This window comes from Gracilinanus agilis, chromosome 1 (genome assembly GCF_016433145.1).
Source record: "Gracilinanus agilis isolate LMUSP501 chromosome 1, AgileGrace, whole genome shotgun sequence".
Classification (NCBI taxonomy): domain Eukaryota; kingdom Metazoa; phylum Chordata; class Mammalia; order Didelphimorphia; family Didelphidae; genus Gracilinanus; species Gracilinanus agilis.
The window spans coordinates 517335478-517354129 of record NC_058130.1 but is presented as its reverse complement, the minus strand read 5'-3'; positions in this window follow the sequence as shown (position 1 = coordinate 517354129).

Sequence of the window (18652 nt, the reverse complement as noted above, 5' to 3'; positions counted from 1 at the left end):
TTTCCTTTCCTTTCCTTTCCTTTCCTTTCCTTTCCTTTCCTTTCCTTTCCTTTCCTTTCCTTTCCTTCTCTTCTAGAAATTCTTGTTAGCTATGCTCCTATCAGTAGTTTGGTGGTCTTTCAGCTGACAGCTCTGGATGAGAAACAACCTGAGGTTCAAAAGCATGCATGCAGGTATAAATAAATAGTTATACACAACATGATTGTGGTCATGCTCACCCACCTATTAGCACTCTAAATTAATCTGTCAATTAATGTGAAAACACATTGGGTAAGTAAGAGTATGGGAATGCATAGCAACAAGAAAAATTGTGTCACATGTATTTAGATTTACTTGTACCCTCCATTAATCACTGTCCCAATGAAAAATAATTCAACTAGATTCATTTAGATTAATGTTATTGGGAAAGTTTCTGATAGGTTCATCTGATCGTGACACTGTCACCACCACCACTGCTATCAAAATTGGAGACAATATGGGATGGTATGTACAAGAATGATACAGAATGGAAAAGGATAGAGGAGTTATCAATTATGCTATTGGATGGTGTACCTACTTTGATGAGATATAACTCTTAACCCTCAAGAATAGCTTACTGTGAAATGATGGCTATGATCTTACAGATCATTTTGATAAATTTCTGTCTTTGCTTCTTGACTAAATTGACTGTCTTTAAATTTATTATTCCTCGCCTACTAAATCTAGTGTCTTTTTCTCAGTCTTCAATGTTTTTGACCTCCTTACAGCTTTTTATAAAGTTAACAATGACATCCTCTCATATTTTTGCTCCTCCCTTGGCTTCCCTTGTAAGCCTCCTCTTGTCTCTCCAGGCCTCCAAACTTCTCCCTCCCACTTTCTCAGCTGAAGACCTCATGCCTTTCTTTACAAGAAAATTACGGTCTTTTGCCATCTCCCACTTCTCTGCTCCCCTTGCCAATTCTACTTCCACAATATCTCTCCCATTTTACTCTTTTATACTCACACATATACCATATTATTTTAGAGCTCCATGATCTCTTACCTAGATTTTTTGAAATCATATCCTAATTGGTTTCTCTGCTGCAAGTCTCTCTTTAGTTTTGTCTACTCTCCACCCCACTAGAAAGTGTTTTTTGTTCCTAAAGTACAAGTATGACCATGTCATTCCTTAACTCAGAAAAAATCCTGCTCAGAAAAAAGGCTCACTATTTCTTCTGTGTAATTAGAATTTTCTCCCCAGGGAGTCTCTTTCCCCCCATGCTCCCTCTCTCTCTGCTCCCAGGAATGCAGCTGTGGCAGAAGGGTGAGTGCCAGGCAGGAGAATTTTACTCATGTGGCTTTACTCAGGCTTTTACTTTTGTTCTTGTATTTCTTCTACTTCAAGTGATTACTAATAAATCTTATAAAGTATAAAACTTGGAGTTATTGGATATTACTTGGATATAACACTTCTAAGATAAAATAGAAATTCTTTTGTTACAAATCTATTTGCAACCTAGAATCAACCTATCATTATAGTCTCATTGTCCTTTATTCTCCCTCTTCTTCTCTGCCCTCATCTCTTCTTGTTTAAGTTAATCCAATAGCTTCTTTACTGGTCTTCCCTGTTTTTAATATTTATTTTCATTAATTCATGCTTCACAAAAGCTATCTTCCTAAGATACACGTTGAACCATGATATTTCCCTACTCTAAAATCTTAAGTTGTTTTTCACAACAATTTGTTGAGGGATCCTGTTGTCTGAAGGAAAAAAAAGTCCTCTCAGGCCAGCATTTAAAACTGTCCACAATTTAATTCCAACCTACATTTTAGACTTATTTTATATCATTCTCTTTCATTCCTCTCCAGGCTGTACTTCTGACTCTTCCACCTGGGAGTATCACAGCGGCTATGTTTTTAGCTCTAACTCTACCTCCAAAAATCTCACTAGTATATTTAAGTTTGAGTGGTATATTTAAGTTCCTGGTGAACTGGAAAACAGCCCCAAACTATTCATTCTGAGAACATTCCTAATAAGCAGAACTTGTTGGAATTGATGGTGGGAGTGGAATGGATAGAAAGAACAGAACAATGTTTTCTTTAGTCACTTAAAGTTAGTCCTGAAAATAGATCCAGAATGCTTTCCTTAATCTGATTCCTCATTTGAGGGTTACAGCCCATTCTCCTGTATAAAATCTTCCCAAATAATTCAGATAGCCCATGGTGATTTCTAACTATTCTAAAGTATTTGTTGTTTGAAACAGTTGTCATGGAGTGTTTCTTGCCACTAAGAATTTCATATCCTTGAAAGGTAGAAGTGTGCCTTTTGATCTCTCAGAAGTCAAGTCAAATTAGCAAGCATTAACTAAGTACCAGATACTGTGCTAAACACTAGAAAAGGCAAAATTGTCTCTACCTTCAAAGAGATCACAGTCTACTAGGGGAGCGAATATGTGAGCTACTCCGTATGAACAAGATGTATACAGATACAAAGCCCAGTCGAATTGCTCATTGACTATGAGAGGTTGTGAGAGGGGAGGGAAGGGAAAGAATATGAATCATGTAACCATGGGAAAATAATGTAAACTAAACAAATAAATGAATAAATAAATAAATTTTAGAAGAAGATTCATAAGGATAATTTGGAGACAATATCAGAGAAAAGGCACTGATGTGAAAGGAGACCAGCAAAATCTTTTTAAATACCCTTAGCTTCTGTCTTAGAATTGATATTAAGTATTGGTTCCAAGGCAGTAGGGCAATAAGGGCTAGAGACAACTGGAGTAAAGTCACTTATCATGGTCACATAGCTAGAAAGTGCCCAAGGCTACATTTGAGCTGTGTAAATAGAATTAGCTCAATCCCATTAATAGTCAAAAATCTACTCAACCTAGGCGTGCTAATGATGTCACTCTCACCTCCCTTAGTGGGGAGGGGAGACGAGTTACCCACACGTGACAATAAGTAACAAATCAAGAATAAGGGACTGCCCTTTGGGCAGTCCAAATCAATGTAGAAACTGCCATTTGTCCATTTGAATTAGAGGTGGACCACAGGAAGTGATGAAAGACACTATCTCTTTAAGTAAGTGAGTGAACTTCCTGTGGGGGCAGTTGCCATCTCGAACTGGAAGAAGAAGCATCTCCTGAGACCACAGACAGCTTACACTCTATATTGTCACGTGGGTAAGTTAGGCTGACTTCCTTGGCCTAGCTGGGCCAATTCTAAATTCTGCCTATCTGGCTGTTGGGCCTTGTGGCTTACAGCTTCATTTATTAAGCTTTGTAACCTTCTTCTCTCTCCGTCCAGGCCTAGCCTCTCCTTTTTCTCTTTATTCCTACTTTTACCTACCGATTGTAAATAAACTCTTCAACCTGATGCTGACTTGGGTCTGATTTAATTACGGAATCAACCTAAATTGTTGATTCCTGGCGGCCACATATTTTTAATATATATCTATAAATACCTAAAATTTTCCCTCTAACAGAGCCCAGAATCTTCCTTCTCTAGGCCTGGCTCTCTATCCACTGAGAAACCTAGAAAGTTGGTAGAATGTGGAATTTAACTGAGTCATGAGGAAAACCAAAGAAGGCAGAATGCAGTGATGAGGAAAGAGAGAATTCTAGGCATATAGGAAAATCAGTAAAAATGTACATAGTTGGAACATAGAATGTCTTGCTTAAAGAACATCAAGGAGGCTATCATTGGAAATTTTATTATGTGAAGGGAAATAGGAAAATTAGAAAAGGGTAGGGAGGGATCAGTTAGTGAAGGACTTTAAAAGCCAAACAGAAGATTTTGTATTTGATTATGTAAGTGATAAGGAGCCACTAGAATTTGTTGGATGGGGGAATGACTTGATTATACTACTGCTTTAGGAAGATCCTTTTGACAGATGAGAGGAGGATAGACTAGAGTGGGGAAAAATTTGAGGCAATGGAGATCAAGCAGCAGGCTTTTTCAATAGTTCAGGCATGATGTGAGGAGGACCTGCCCCAGGATGGGACAATTGTCAGAGTGGAGAAAGGGGAGCATATAGGAATTCGATAATGAATGAAAGTTATGAAGATAGAATCAAGAGCCTTGGCAACATTTTGGGGATAGGGTAGGATGGTAAGGGAATGAGGAGTCAAGGGTGATATCTAGGATGTTTATAGGGTTTTCTAAGCAAAGATAATAGTTTCTTTGGTTCATTTTACAGATGAGGAAATTGAGAACAGAGTTAAGTTACTTGACCAGAATCTCACCACCTCACAAATCTGAAGCCAAATTTGAACTAAGGAAGATGAGTCTTCCTGACTAGATCCAGCACTTTATCCACTGTAACACCTACTGGCCCCTTTAGCCTCTAGCTTCCTTCAAAGCTTACCTCAAGTATCACTTTCTACATGAGACTTTTTTAAAAGATTTTTTTTATTTTAATAATAAATTTACACATGAGTTTTCTGAAGTTATATAATCTAAATTGACTCCCTTCCTTCTTCTCTCCCTCATCTCAGAGCTGGCAAACAATTCAATCTGGGTTATGCATGTATTATCACACAAAACTACAAGAGTTTTTTTCTGATCCCATCACCTGCTAGTGCCTCTTCCTACCCCAAATTATCATGTATTTACTTCGTGCCTACTTCGTACTTACTTATGTGGACATGTTGTTTCACCCAATGGAATGGAAGCTTCCCGATGGCAGGGTCTGCTAGTTTAATTTTTGACTTTGTATCACTAGCATCTAGCACAATACCTGACATGTAGAAAGGGCTTAATTGATTGTTTGATTGATCTGACTGTGTACTGACCTTTTGGAAAAGCAGCTAAGAGAGAGAGGGGTAACTCTGGTGTGTTTGTCTTCTGATTTACACTCAAAGGTCTTGTGTTTTGTGGATATGCTTAGCATGACAACAGAGGAGGCCTATTCACTGGACGCATTTGTGATGCACAATACCTGCTGCATACTGTAAAGGCAATTGATTTGAGACTGCCCTATCCCTCTACAGCCATTGTTGTCAAGCCTAGAAGTTACAGAATGAGTTCAGGAATTGCTGGTTGATACCATGCAGAGATCAAAATTGACTTTAGGAAAAATTGTGAAGTAAAATAAATTAGCTTTCAGGAGTCAACCCTTAGGCTGGCCTGCCCTGGTTCTATACGTCAGACATAGTGGGTTCCTTCTCAGTTGAGGTCTAGAGAATGAGGTACCAAATCACTCACTGGGTATATGTTATAGTGAGAATTTCTTTTTAAGTAGGTGTTGGATTAGATGGTTATTTGAAATTCCTTCTAACTCTGTAATTACAATTCTGAGATTTCTAAACTTCCTGTCCTGTGTTTCAACTTTATTAATCCCAAGATCTGAGGAAACAACTAAATAGTCCAACAAATCTATCTGTGCTCATAGAGTTACTCCTGGAGGATAGTGAAGTGGTGAATTTGTTTTCAGTGCCATACATTACTCTATGTTCACCATCTTCCTCTCACAAAGTGCTCAGTGTCCTTTTGGAGATTCATGACTCACCAAAGTTCCCCAGTTCATTTCCCACCATATTCCTACCAGGGCAGACCCTGTATTCTGCTGCTTTTCCTTTCTGCAATTCCTTGTTGCCTCCTACTTTGCTCCACTTCAATATCCTGTCAAAACTTTACTCTTTAAGGTTTCATTCCTTAGGGTTCTGCTAAACAATCTATTTATTTAATAATCTAACTAAAATAAAGTTATTAAGGCCAAAGACTGGATTTATGTATTCTCTCCCTTTATAAAACATATTTTAACAAATGATCTTATAATATTATCTTAAATAGAAAAAATAAATGTAACTGTGAGCATCTGAATTACTGTGATGAGCATAAAAAGAAAGGAAGGACAGAAAGGAAAAGAAAGGAAAGAAAGGAGGGAAGAAGGAACAAAATGGAAGGGAGGAAAAAATGGAAAGAATGGAAGAGGAGAGGGTGGGAGACAGGGAAAGGGTAGAAGGAAGGAAGGAAAAAAACAAGCACTAGTTTGACAGGTACTCTATGAAGTGCTAGGTATACTAATGCAAGCAAAAAAAAAAGATTCTTCCCTTAAGGAATTTATATTGTAATAAGGAAAGAAAGCACACCATAGGTTTTTTTTTACACCCTTAACTTCTGTGTATTGGCTCCTGAAGATTGGTAAGGGTGGGCAATAGGGGTCAAGTGACTTGCCCAGGGTCACATAGCTGGGAAGTATCTGAGGCCAGATTTGAACTTAGGACCTCCTGTCTCTAGGCTTGACTCTCAATCCACTGATCTACCCAGCTGCCCCTCATATCATAGGTTTTTGAGTAGAAGAGTAATTGGGATTGGGGGAGATGAAGATATCAGGGATGATGTTCAGAACGTAAGGAACAAGTCGAGCAGGATAGCCTGGTACTTTCCACAAGATGGAGGTCCATAAAAATCAAGGAAGAAATCATCAATGGGAGAAGCAGGTAAAGTCTTGCAGAGAGATAGTCTAAGATGAATAGGACAAAAGGATAACAGGACATTTCAGGGTAAGGAAATATCTGATACTGAGGGATGTAGAGAGATGGTTTTGAAATCTAGAAAGTAGGAAAAGATCTATGAGGGGATTTTTTGGGAGCCAGAGAACCTGCTGACATCCCTCAAATAACATGCCTAGGGCAACTGCCCTTTTGGTTTTAGAATGGTTAAACGCATTATTACAGTGTAAGATAGTCCTTTACTTCAGCCGAGACGTTTTTTTTTTACCTTCTTTGGGATGTATGTATATTTCAAGTAGGGTTTTCAGAGCAAGATGGTCTTTAGCTCAGGACACAGAAATTTGGAGGGCACAGATATTTTAAAATAACAACTTTAAAAGAAAATACAACTTTAAATTTTGTTACATTTATGTTCACAATACTATCACTCCTTTTTCAGAATAGAAATTAGTTAAAGAATAGCAAACAATCTTCTAGATTATATTCTTTCTCCCTCTGGCCACTGCACATCTGTTAAACACTTTGAAAGCCTAGACCCATATAGGCAGGCACCTTTCCCACTATAGCATAGAAATGTCTTAAAGTTTTCCTGACTTTAAGTTGATGCTGATGTTCCAAGGTTTCTATCTTCTTCTAAGCAGTGCAATCATAGGAACTCTCCTCCAAAGGGTCCAGTGTCAAGGATTTCTCCTCCAATGGGATGGTATCCTGTGGCTTGTCCAATAGGTTCAGTGTCAGAATTTTCCCTTTCTCTGGGTTGTTGATCTAAGCAAGGGAATGATTAGGTTGCTTCCTCTGGATAACAAATTTGTTTTAATGGCTCTGGTGGAAGTCCCTGATTTTTTTCTCCTTGAATTGTGAGCCCGGGACTGGAGATGAGGAAAGGATATTGTCTCAGTAGGTTTGTGGGAAAAAATCTGAGTATAGGTGGGGGATATTTAAAAGATTCTGAATTCACAATAAGGGACACGTTGCTACTCTGTGAATGAACAGAGATGGCTCTGCTCTAGCAAGTATAAATAGGCAGGAGTAACCTTTTATTATACAGGGGAAAATAAACTATCTTCCAATACAACACTTACCTCTCAAAAGGTGATTTTCCAAACCTAGACACCAATCATAACTTCCCACAGGCTGTTTATTTCAAAATGATTCCCTAAAGTCCCAACTTACAGTTTAAAAAATATTTCAAAGTTATCCTTTTACATTAAATCAATAGGCAATGTGACAGGACTGCCTGTGTCTTTGAATCAAATCTTCAAAGGTTTCTGATGGTCTCTGGTTTGGAAGAAAAAAAGATGCGTAAACAACATGCACCAGCAGGAATGCTCTGCTAACAGGTTTGAATACTTCTACTGGCCCTGGGCTAATTCCATCTACCTATTTGTAAATAACCTGTATTTGTAAATAATTTTTTTTCAAATGTATTTCCCTCATCTATTTTTTTTTTACTAAAAGTGGTAATGATTTGTGAGGAATGATGCTTGTCTTCCTCCTTCTATTCACTAATTATTATTATTTTAAAAACCTTACCTTCTTAGTATCAATTCTAAGACAGAAGAACAGTAAGGGGTTAAATGACTTGTTTAGTGTCATACAGCTAGGAAGCATCTGAGGATAGATATTAACTGAAGTCTTCCCAACTCCAAGCCTAGTGCTCTATCTACTGTGCAATGAAGCTGCCACTCCAAATATGACCAAAGGAGCTCTGGATAGAATTAGTTCCATCCTTTTCCTAAGGTACCTGAGTGGTGAGTCATCAAAGTGAATCTGGGTAAATGGGTAGCTTTGTCATCTAAACCAATTTGACTTAACAGGGAATTGGGATATATTGGCTGTTATATTGTGAGAGTGAGTTGAGAGTTGGAAACATTCTTAAATGAAACAGCTTAGTGGATGATCTTAAAAGGAGAGCAAGATTTTATTCATTCATCTATAAATGCTCTGAGAAGCTGAGGAATGAGAGCTTGAAATACAGGTGTATGATACTATCTTCTCAATATAGATTATTGTTTAGTTAGATTAGGAATGGAGAAATCAAGAGAAAGAAGTACAACATAATTAAGGTATATAGGGTAAGCTCTCCTTAAAACTTTTAAGACAATAGCAGAAGGCTACTCCAGAAGTATTTATTGAGCAGTTGTTTGAGACAAACCATCAGCATTGTATTGACTTTGTGGAGGACTTTTAAAAAATAAGTTAAACAGTGGATAAAGAACCCAGTCTCGAATCAGGAGGGCCAGGGTTCTAATCTGACTTGTGTATGAAAAAGCATGCACAGAGGAGGATTTTTGGAATGTTGCAAAGAGAGTGACAGGAGAGGCAGTTGGAAGATACAGCAAGGGTTGCTGGGAAAGAAATTTTGGAGAGATCATCCTTGAACTCAGTGGTGAACAGAGGACGATTACGTCACCTCAGGATTCAAATCTTTGAATATTTGGGGATTTTCACAACCTTTACCATGTGCCTTGAAAACCAGAGATCATACCTGTTTTCTCCTGGATAACAACTACAAGAGGCTGGCTAAATTGCTCACAGCGGCTGTAGGGGTTTCGGCTGGGAAAGCATGCTGAGCCAGCCTGAAGATAATTAATTCTCTCTGTGCCAACATAAGAAAGACATTACTGCTTGCCATTAGATTAGGTTAGCAGGCAGAATAGAGAAAGGGAAAAGAACTTTGTCAAGCCAAATCCTCTGGCATGGCTTAGTCCAAAGAGACTTCCTATTTCTTTTTGTGTTGGAATAAGGATTCCTAATTCCTCTCTCCTAACCCTTCCTTGATCCTGTGTTAATAAACCACCCAGTTAAGATACTACGCAGTCAGATAAGATTTTCTTTTGAAGATACCTGGGAAGATAAAGGGTGAAAGAGGAAATTTGGGAAGACAATTCTAATAAGTTTTGGTTATGTCAAACCTGAAGCTGACCGCCATTATTGTTTCCCCGACAGGAACTGTGTCCAGAAGGGACTTTCTTGGGGGCCAGGCAAATTCGTTAAGCCCTAGCAAAATGTCTACCATACCCCAAAGAAGTCCTTTTCTGAATGTGGGTTCCTGTCCATCCCTGTTCTCAATACCATCACAGGCAGGGGTCGGCAACGTATGGCTCTCGAGCCATATCTGGCTCTTTCTGCAGGAGCCATAAAATCAATTTTTTTTCAGGCGCTGTTACAGGAGCACGCACTGTGAGCACTGTACAGCTCTCATGAAATTACATTTTAAAAAATGTGGCATTTATGGCTCTCATGGCCAAAAAGGTTGCAGACCCCTGATCACAGGGATAAACCTCTTGAAGCTCTCAATGTTAAGGTGGAGGGTAACCCATTTAGGCTTTTACAAACACACCTTTGGAGTTCTCCCTCCACCCTTTTAACACTTGACACTTCCTAACTGTGTGAATTTAAGCAAGTAAGCAAATCACTTAGACCTGTCTGCGTAGCTCTTGCCCTTTTGATCTAGAGTTGTCACTATGACACAAAGTGTTCAAAAAATATGTATTCAAAATTTTACATTTAGATACCTCTAAGAGATTGTTGCACCATTCCATCCTTACAATAACCCCATGACACCCATGACATAGGTAATAAAAGTCTCACTGTTTAACAGATGAAGAAACTGAGGCTCACAGAGATTATGGAATAGCTAATAGAATAATAGAATTAATCAGAAGTAGAGGAGCCCAAATTTTCTGGCTCCAAATATAGGACTTTTCCAATTAAGCGTGGTCCTTGTTTCTAAGAATTTTATAATCTTAGAAATTCGAGCTATAAACAAATGAAAAAAGATAAATGATTAATAATAGCTTTAATAATATGTTCCTAGGGTCACATAGCTATTAAGTCTCTGAAACAGGATTTGAATTCAGATCTTCCAGTACTGCCTAAATGCCTTTACATTAAGTATAAAAATAACTGGAATAGAAATGTGCTCCTCATATAAGCTATTCTAACAAGTTTTACAGAGATTAAACTTCATATCCAGGCAAAAGTTATAAAATCAGGCCAGAATGGGGCAGGATCAGGGCATTTCAGGCCTCTAGTTAGCCTTGACCCTTCTTCCCCATGGGGATAAACAAGAGAGGTCAGATTCCCCAAAGTATACTTCAGATACTGGTGTTCAGAATAGGCAGTTAATTAAAGGCTTGATGCCTAGCGGGAACAGGCAGAAAGCAGGTTTTTTTTTTTTTCCCCCCAGAAGAGACACAGCAAGCCCAGAAATCTTGATGCTTCTCAGCCTTTAAGGTTCTCTACACCTTGAGGGCATTTATCTCCAAGATTTCTAGCAACTTCAGGGACTGTTTGAACATAGCACACTGGAGTGAGCATCATTCCCAGTGGGAGGATACAACCATGTGTCTTTGTCTCTAAACTAAGAGACCTAGGGTTATGGTATAACAAGAATAGAAGCATTCCAGAGTTAAGGCAAGAACTTAATTATTACTATTTTAAGCATAGATCCTCCAAATTTTGCCTTCCCATTTCTGGTGTTTATTATGCATGTTATAAAACTGTACTTTGCCAAGGGGGAAAAAGTGAGTTGGTTTATACCCTAGAATTACCTAAATCCCACTCGCCAGACTATAGCCTCAAAGCTATCGATTAAGTGTCCACATAATTATGACTTCCTCAAACTGCAGACACGATTCCCCAGGGCCTAGAAAATTGAGAGAGATTGTGTGGGATTTGTTGTATTCACATGGAATGACAGAAAAGGGGTACATTAAGCTATAATCATCTGTGTCTTTCTATAAGGTCTTGTTGAATGAATGGAAGAGATTTGCCTTAGTGGTCACAAAGGATCAGGGACTACTTCTGACCTCCCACACCTTACAATCTACACAGGTACAGCAGCAAAGACCTTCTTAGGGTCCCTATTCCCTATCCCCAAGCACATATCCTGGTTAAGTTCATCTATGCACCATCGGAATCTTCACTTCTCTTCCACTAGGTGTTATCAACTAAGCTCTGTAATAATTAAAATTAAATTATGAGGCTGTCAATAACTTTATTACATCAAAGTAGTGAAAGTAAAGAGAGGAAAATGTAGGAAAGAGGTAGAGAATTGCCTAGCTCAGTGACGGGCAACCTTTTGAGCTTGGTGTGTCAAAATACACCAAAAAACAAGCATAACTCGGGTGGTATGTCACTTTGAGAAAAAAAAAACATAATTTGATGATATTTATAGTTTAAATAACAAAAATGTATAATTGTAATATATAACTGTATTTAATAAACCAAAATAGGTAAATTAATATAGCTAGAATTGTCATCTATAATGCACAGAGTGTCTACACTACACGATAGCAAATGTTTCATCCTCTGCATGCAGCCCCATGCTTCTCTGTATGCGGCTGTGTGTCATCGAAAATGGCTACGCGTGTCAGTGCTGACATGCATGTCCTAAGCTTGCCATCACCAGCCTAGCTAAATACCCTAATTGCCATTCTGAAAAAAAGTTCTCCCTCAGGTTCCAATCTTCAGCAAGAAGAGTGCAAGAGACCCTTTATAGGCAGTTTTCTCCACCCATTAGCTCTCCCATATCATGTCTCAGGAACCAATCATAGTTCTTTAATTTGCCTAGCACTGCCCAGGAGGGAAGGGCTTGTGGGATCAGTTTCCCTCTCATTGTCTTCAACTTCCTTTCTCTGAGGACCTGTTTATTCCTGCACATCTCAATGGTATATGCTGATTGATTACATCAAAACGATGGGAAGGGAATTCCCTTCTCACATCTCCAAGATATTTTCTGACTTTTCTCAATGACTTAGGCACTTGTGTGGCAGTTTTGCTCTATTTTTAATCCCTTGTGATCACAATATACGTATTAAAAGCCCTGGCTTTTCATCTTTCAAACCTTCAAAACTCATCTCTTTTCTCACCAGCTTTGAACACTTACCAACCCACTTACTTTAGTGTGATTATTTCTCTAAACTACTCCAACTTCAAAGTCTTGAATCTTAAAACTCTTCTCAGGTCATAATTTCCTGTCCTCCACTCCTCTCAAATGTTCACTCCTTGAATTGTTCTCCCATTTCATTATAAGATATTCCCATCCCACCCATCCCACAGTCACTTGATCCTTGTTCTCATATAACAAAATCTCTGTTTGGCTTCACATTCCTCCCTTCATTGACCTTTTGATGAGCCATCTCAATAATGCACTCTCAATTCTTGAAAACTACTCCAGTTATTCTTACTCTGTTCATTATCAATTCTAAGTAAACATTTCCTCACATCCTGCTTTTCCCCTTGCCTTCATAACTCCTATTCATAAGCTACTGGATGCTGCTGAAGGAAATAATAAAGTTAGTTCTTGCTTATGTGATTTAAACAAGTCACCCAGTTTTCCTGGCTTTCAGTCTACTCATCTATAAAATGAGTCCCTGAGATCCTGAAGTTAGTCCCTGAGATTGTTTCCATATCTAGATCTATGGTCTTAACAATCCTATTTCCTAACATTGGTGACCAAGTTAGAAGATGACTTGGAAGACCTTGATTATACACATGCTAACACATCAGTGCCAGGCAGGGCAAGAATGTAAACACCACCAGTAAAAAGCACAGTACTTTGGGGAATCAGATGCCCCACTCAAGTACTCCATTTTAGTTTCCTGTGCTATTATTGATTTTTCAGCCTTTTATCCCTGCTTTGCAATTGATTTTGCCACTGTTAAGCATCTTGGACCTCAACACTCTGAGGACACCCTGGAACCTAACCAGCTTGATATTTTTCAATTTTCACTTGCTTTCTTCCAAATTGGACTGTTTCCTCTGTCCCTGGTGGAACTTGTCCTTCCTGATGCTTGGGGCTTTGCCTAATCACTGACATCTGTTAACCCTGCTTCAGGTCAAATGCAATGGTACTGTCATGCTGCCAAACAGATTGCTGTCCTGTAGGAGTGTCACCAGCAAGCTCTGGAAACTGCAGAGTTGTCTCATATCTGATAATTTAGTGAATCTTTCAGCTCCATGAGACTGAAGAACTCAAACTTATGGTTAAGACAATGCTTACATTCAGTATTCCTGCTTGCAAATACAACCTGGAGCTGTCATCAGCTCGCCTTCTTAGTTCTGATGTGGCAGTCATGATGATGGGTATCAATAACAATGGAGAAACTGCTAGGGTGGATTTCTTAGCTTAGCCATCTTTGGCAATATCATCATTAATAACTAACATGTTCTATCTGTTCGAATGGGCTGAGGTAAGATAGAACAACCCACTTCTTTCTCTCTTACTTGGTTCCAGCTAATTCAAGAGTAGTCCTTAACAGATTGTAAATCAAAGGAGTGCCTTTCTATTATGAATAGCACCCCTTTAATGCAAGATCATGTCACCCAACTAATCATGTGGTCTGAACTGAGAAGGGTTTTTTTTTGCTCATTAATGGAGTAGGACATCCTCAATTCCCAAATAATTCCTTTGTTGCAAAAGGAATAGCACTTTCATTAGTTTTTGGACATATTAAAGTTCGGAATGTAGGAAATCAAATATATTTCCTAGAGACAAAGATAGCATGATTAGGAACATGTTATTTGGTGATCCATGAAGCACATAGAACTTTGAGATATAGAGCTTTCAAAGCATTTCTACAAACTATCCTTCATATTGCTATGAGAGTAATTTTCCTAATCTACAAGCCTGATCATGTTGCCAAATGACAGCAGTTCCCATGTTTCTGCCAGAAAAAAATAAAAACCTTCTTACCTCTGACTCTTTGAAATCTGTTTCTAGCTTAGGTTTGGGGGAGGTGGAGTTTTTTGTTGTTGTTGTTGTTGTTTTTTTACTCTCTTCTCCTTTAGGTACTTGTCAGCTTAAGCTGACCTCTCAGTTTTTCCTTTATTGGCCACTCGACATTATTCCTAATCTGACAAATAGAATGAGTAGGATACTATACAATGAAACTTCAAAAGAGTTGACTTAGAAACAGACTAACAGATGAGCATTTTCTTTCCTTTGGCCCCCTCTTTAAAAAGTTTGCCCATCACTGAATTAGTAACTTTTGGTAAATCGTTGTGATAAGCCTGGGAAGAAGAGCTGATAAAAACAGCAACCTACTGAATGGCAGGAAATCCCCCAACCAATAAAATCTGCTAAATGACAAGAAGACCCCCAAACAGCAACACGTAATGAATGGTAGAAAAAATCCCCAACCAGTAACATCTGCTAAATGACGGGAAGACCTCCAACCAGTAACATCTGGTGAATGGATGATAGGAAGCATGTGTTAACCCAGCTCCCCGCCCCCTGTCCCCTCCCCGCCCCCCATTTCCTGGAACTCAAACTGTATATAAGTTGGCTAGGCCCCTCATTCAAACATTCCATTGCCTTGGAGGCTGTGGAACCCAAGCTCGAGCTTGCAATAAAGCAGAGTACCTCTTGCTCTTACATTATCTGGTGTGCTTCCTGATTTGGGAAATCAGAACTGGGCTGAACAATTGCAAATTGCTTTCCAGAATGGCTGTAATCAATTTATGTCACTAACAAGATATCTGTATTCTGATTTATCAGAAAATTTGTCATTTTCATTTTTTGTCCACTTTGCCAGTCTCCTATGTATAATGTGGAACCTCAGAGTTCCTTTAATTTTCTTTTCTCTAATTATTATTGATTTGAAGCATCTTTCCATACAGCTATATATAGCTTATTTTTTTCTATTGAAAACTGACTATCCTTTGATCATTTATCAATTTGAAAATGATTCATTCTTATAAATTTAAATAATTTTTTTATCTTGGAACTGATACCTTCAGAGAAATTTCCTAAAAAATTTCCCATTGACCCTTTTCCTTCTAATCTTACCTGCTTTGAATTTGTTTGGGCAATTTAAAAAAATCAAAATTGTTGATCTTTAATGTGATTCTCTTTATCCATTGGGAACTTTGAGTTCACCAAATGCTAGACTCCTAGAATTGCTTACCTCTTTATGCTGTTAATCTATTCCACTGACCAACCTCTCTGTTCTTTTAGTACCAAATCATTTTGGGGATTAATCCTGGCAATTAAGGGTAAATAGTGTGAGATCTCACACAACTAGATCCCCTTCCTTTCTACTGATTTTTCATTATTGCTTTCATATTCTTGATGTTTTATTCCTCAAGATGAATTTCAGTACTTTCTAGATCTAAAAGCATTATTTTGGTTGCTTGATTAGTACTGCAGTCAATAAGCAAATTAATTTAAGGAATGTCATCATTTTTTATTACATTGCCTCAGTCTAGCCATGAGCAATTAAATTAAAGTGCCTCCAATTATTTAAGTCTGTCTTTTTTCCCCCAAGATTTTGTACATTATTAATAATTCTATGACAGAATAGCAAGAGCTAGGCAAACCAGGTTAAGTGATTTGTCTAGGGTCACATAGCCTGAGCCCACATTTGAACACAAGTCCTCATGACTCTAGACCTGGTGTGCTTAATCCATTGAATCACTTTGCTGCCCCTTCTATAGCTAATTTCAATGTAACTTCATTTTCTATCTCTTCCTACTAGATTTTGTTAGTCATGTGCAGAAATAATGATGGATTTATTTTATATTTTGTAGCTTTACTGAAGTTATTGTTTCAATTAATTTTTAATGTGTTCTCTAGAGTTTTCTCAGTATACCCTCATGTCTATACAAAGTGATAATTTTGTTTCTTCTTTGCTTATATTTATTCACTCAATTTCTTTGCCTTGTATTTTTGTCATAGTCTATAATTCTTCCAATGCCTCATCAGCATCAGAATTAAAATTCAGGCATTCCCAACTATAATTCTTACACTCTATCCAATATGCTAAGCTTTTCTATGTAGCTTTTGTTTCACTGTGGTACACAGAATATGAAAAAGTAAAGGCAGAAAAATCTCATTTACCTCAAATGGTTGGGAAGTAGGATGTTTGGGCTAATTAAAATTTCTAGTTAATTGCAAGGAACTATGATCACCATACAAGAGGAGAATTTTAATAAAAGCACAAACAGGGATAATTTCTATTTTGAAAAGTTTTATAAATTTGATGTAGGTAATAAGGAGCATTGATCAACAGAGATTTTCAAGAAATAAATGTCATCTTATGTGTCCAGACCTTGGAAGACATGTTTAAAATGAGAGCAAGAATGACCTGTGTGTGAGAAGCTGGGTGGCTCAGTGGATTGAGAGCCAGGCCTAGAGATGGGAGGTCCTGAGTTCAAATCTGCCTTTAGACACGTCCTAGCTGTGTGACCCTGGACAAGTCACTTAACCCCCATTGCCTAGCCCTTACCATCTTCTGCCTTGGAACCAATACACAGTATTGATTCCAAGATGGAAGATGAGTGTTTAAAAAAAATGACCTGTGTTTAGCAGCAAGAACATTAGGATAAGAAGGCTCAAAAATTATATTTGGCTCAAAAATTTAAATATAATTTAATGAAATTTTATAAAGGTAACAACTTATTTAGAAAATCAAAACATTAAATATTTAGTAATCAAATTGCCAATGTCTTTCTCTAATCATTTACTTATTTATGAAGGAAACCCTAGATTTTTTTTGGAGGTCCTTTTTGAATATAACTTTCATTTAATTTTTAAAAAATAAACAAAAATTCATTTTCTCTCTCTCCTACTCTCCACTCCCCTTACAAGGAGTGGGAGAAAATTTGTAATAAATATTCATAGTTAAGCAAAAAAAAAAAACCTTTCTGCTTTGGCCATAATATAAATGTGTGTGTTTGTGTGTTTGTGTGTGTGTGTGTGTGTGTGTGTGTGTGTGTGTGTGTGTGTGTGTATCATTCTCCATCTTGAGTTCATCACCCCTTCTGGCAGGAGGTGGGTAGCATGCTTTGTTTTTGTTCTGGAATCAAAGTTGGTCATTGCTTTCATCAGAGTTCTTTGCTTTCAAAGGTCTTTGTCTTTACAATGCCATTGTAACTTTATTTTTTCTAGCGCCGTGTTAAGTGACTGAAACCTTTGCCAGTCTATACTAACTTGGAAAGACTTCTCTAGCATGCAGCCAACATTGGATAATAGATTTGTTTCCCAAGTAACAGTCTACCTGCTTTCAGAGAAACTAAAAATGATGACTTCTTTAGTCATGATGATTCTTGGACCATCTTCCAAGCCCAGAGTGGTTGTGATATATTAGTGTGTGGAATGTCCCAAGTGATTACCATGGATCTTTGAAGTTTTGAACTAATTGATTATTTAATAAATCCAAGCATTGCCAATATTAATAATATTTTATGATGAATGACAATTCCAGGTTCTCATACCACTTTCACATGCATTATCTTTTTTTATTGACATCATTATGAAATAAGCAGAAGTTTTTGCTTTTTGTTTTGCTTTGTTTTGTTTTAGGAATAGAAAATTCCCCACCTCTTAATCTCTGGGGCTTATTTGTCCTATTCATACCACCACTGAAAGGTAGGCTCCCCAGAGGGTGGCTGCTGATATTCTCAGGATTCTAAAAGTAACCTGTGAGTAGCTATCTTCCTAAATTCTAGTTTATGAGCCCCTACTGGCATGCTTTTCTTTAATCAGCAATTTTGACTCAGTTCCCTAACAAAAGCACATATATGTAATCAAATGGCATAGTAAAGACAGTAATCACAAAACATTCTCCCCTCCTCCAAGGCAAGGACTCATTCTTTCCCTAATATACCTAGGGTGAAGGAAAAGTGAGAATGAACTTAAAGTATAATTGCAGAAAAGGCACATATGTAGGTGGTACACATGGCAAAAGCAGCAATTAACTCTTGTATTGTGGGACGTTTCAGTGGGCCTCAAAAAGTTTACTATTAGTCACTAACCTATATTCAATTGGGATGGCCCTTTGCTGCAGCAGTTTGTTTTAGAAGCAGAGTATCACTTTGGACTAGGGATTCAGTTGAGGTTTGTCTTCTTATGGTGAGATATTTCAGCTAGATGAACCAATGAACTGTTGAACTGGGTTGAGCAAGTCACTCACTGGCTATTTTGAGTCTTCATCAGGCTCTAGCCCTGATGGACTGGGTGAGACAGGTCACTTGGTGGCTATGCTGACTTTTTAGCAGGTTATATTGCAACTGCCTAGGATAGACAAGTTGCCTGTTCTTTGAGCCATTCTAAAATTGTGGCATCTATGCTGCACCATGGATTTGCTGATCTTTGATCATGCTGGATTACTGGAAAGCTGAATTATTATTTCCACCATTAAATACAGAATAGAATAGTTAACTACTTGGTTTCTACTCAGCTGAAGTCAGAATTCTTCATTGCTCAAAAGTGCTTTCCCTCCATAATG